Source organism: Nannobrachium achirus (genome assembly GCF_963921795.1).
Source record: "Nannobrachium achirus genome assembly, chromosome: 17".
Lineage (NCBI taxonomy): Eukaryota > Metazoa > Chordata > Actinopteri > Myctophiformes > Myctophidae > Nannobrachium > Nannobrachium achirus.
In genome coordinates this window covers 18,949,856-18,952,785 of record NC_137824.1, presented here as the reverse complement: position 1 = coordinate 18,952,785, position 2,930 = coordinate 18,949,856, and positions in this window count along the sequence as shown.

The window sequence follows — 2,930 nt, the reverse complement described above, 5'->3', positions numbered from 1 at the left end:
GGGTGCGCGCACACACCTGCACGGAGCAATCAGCGGACTGCCTTTTGATCTGCCAGAGCGCAGCGTCAGTGTCAAACAGACTGTTCCCCGTACGAGGCAGAGAGTGCAATTCAGTTTAGTTTGTCATAAAGACGTTCTCTTCAACCCTTACACGTTGTGTGCGTCCATGACGATACACACACACGTGATGTTGTACTGTACTGTGCTCCTTGAAGACTAAGTAAAACCCTTATTGCGAAAAGTGGTCTGTCCAGTGTGTTCTAACCGACACCCCTGGGTGAAGTGGGGTATCTGGACCAGCCAGATAGTTTAATACAGTCCTTCCCTTTAACCCTCACCAACATTGAGGTCCTTCGAGCCGGAACCACGCTTTAATTCAGGACAAGGATGGACCAGTACAGAGGTGATACCCGACCGAAGAGGGATTCACATATACCACGTCACCTGGATGAATATGAGGTGGGCTATCCAAGCCATGCACCACAGGATAATCATCCATTGAGCACAGTACAGTATGAAGATGAGAACCAACAGATGGAGGAGAGAACAGCCAGGTTGACCACTCCCAGCTGTCGTCAGGCCACTCCTTCACAACTCCAGCATGACAGGGACGAACGAGAGTCCCATGGCTCATACAGCCACGACGGGGAGTTGGAGGTTATGCGCGAGGAGAACATGCAACTTCACAGATCTCAGCTGGCAATCCAGCAAGACGTTGCACAGCTGAAATCACTGAAGGACGACATGAAGTGGCTCATGGAGACTGTAGGCCGCCTAGCAGTTAGTGGTAGCCACTATACACAGTCCAACAAGGAGCCAACTAAACGGTCTACCAACTGTCCTTCACCAGGACCATTGTTGTCTTCAGAAGAAGAGGAAGATGACGAAGAGGATGAAGAGGAGGAAAGGGCAGAGTCGTTGCACAGAGTATCACTATCACATCGGGCTAAGGCTGAAGAGCAGCTACAAGGCCACAAGATCGTCAACCCTACAGATAGGGTGACACAGCACCTGGATGCTCCACGCAACACTGCAGCTGGTGGCATACCATCAACAAGTGTCCCTCTGCCTTCTCTCACCCGCCATCCATACAACGTGGGTCCATCCCGGGGTTCTTTGGACTCTCGTCCACAGGCCAGGTCCACACCAGTTCGACCCAATACAAGTCAGCAGACCCATATGCCTACCGTACATTCGGCCTCCCCCCAACAGACAGCCTCCAGGCAACAATCACAGGCCCAGATGCCTGGTTCAGGACAGGCATCCATCGGGCAGTCCTACAGTGGACCCTCTCAAGCAGAGTCAACCTATCGGGGGCCCAGGCCCACTATACCGAACTTCAGTCAGCGCGACCCAAGTCAGTTTGCCAAATTGAAGATCGCGCTAGAGAACTTGTTGCCAGCTGATGCAACAGAGCTCTTCAAGTACCAGATACTAACAGATCACCTCAAGCTGGAGGAGGCGAGTCTAGTAGCGGATTCATATCTCCACTCTCTGACTCCATATACGGACACCATGGCAGCTCTGAATGAAAGGTATGGGCAGCCGCACCAAGTGGCGCTGAAGAAGATTGCCAGCGTCATGGATTCCCCTGACATCCGCCGCGGTGATGCTGCTGCCTTTGAGAGGTTTGCCTTGCAGGTTCAGTCGTTGGTGGGACTGCTGAAGACCCTTGGCAGAGACGGCGAGAGTGAGCTGGGCTGTGGGTCTCATGTAGTACGTCTGCTCACCAAGCTGCCACCTGAAATGAGATCAGCGTTCCGTCGCTCTATGATCCACCGCCCAGGTGCCATGTACTCACTTCAGGACTTTGCCGTGTGGCTCCAATCTGAGTCTTGGTGCCAAGACTTTGATAGTCAGTTGACCCACACGTCAGAGAGACGTCAGGGAATGCGTCCAACATCTGTTCTTCATGGAGCTGATTCCCCCGCCCCTGCAGGGAAGAAGAACGGCAAAGCAAAGTATTGTCCCTACTGCAACAATGATGCACATTACCTCAACCAGTGTTCAGCCATCCAGAGCCTCACTACGGCCCAAATCACTGAGTGGATTCGCTCCAACAACAGATGCTGGCGCTGCGGAAGATCCCATCAGGCGGCACAGTGTACCCTCAAAAAGCCCTGTGGCATCTGCCAGGGAAGACATTTGCCAGTTCTGCATGAGGTCAACAGCAGGGCTCCTAGGGAGGAGCCAACAGACCAGAGAGCAACCTCTGTTAACACGGCCACGGAGGTACTCTACCTCGATCGACCGACAGACCGCAACCGTGTACTGCTGAAGGTCATCAGAGTGATCCTGCGTCACGGTAAACGCACACTGGATACCTACGCCATATTAGATGACGGGGCCGAGCGCACGATGCTCCTTCCGGCAGCAGCAGAGAAGCTTGGCCTACAGGGCACGCCAGAGAGTCTCGCCCTTAGAACCATCCGTCAGGATGTTCAAACGCTCCAAGGCGCCTCAGTATCCTTCAGAGTTTCCCCTTCCTCACAGCCTAAGAGAAGTTACCGTATCAGTGGAGCCTTTACGGCAACTCATCTAGGACTGGCTGATCATTCTTATCCTGTAAACAGTCTGCAGAAGAAGTACAAACACCTTGCAGGTCTTCCCTTACAGCAGTTCGAGAATGTCAGCCCACTTATCCTCATTGGAGCCGACCACCCACATCTCATCACCCCCGACAGGCCGGTGCGGTTGGGTCCGCCGGGGGGACCAGCAGCCATAAGAACGAGATTGGGGTGGACGCTACAAGGCCCCACTGGAATACTGGAACAACAGTCACGGCCACAGCAGTGCCTCTTGACTATGACAGCCCCAGTCAAGTGGCCAGTGAAGCCAACAGCCTCGGCCGAGGAGTCAAGTTTCTGCGGAGATACAACCACAGTGACAGATCCGAAAGTTACAGATGCAGACAAGTGTGACACCAGGAG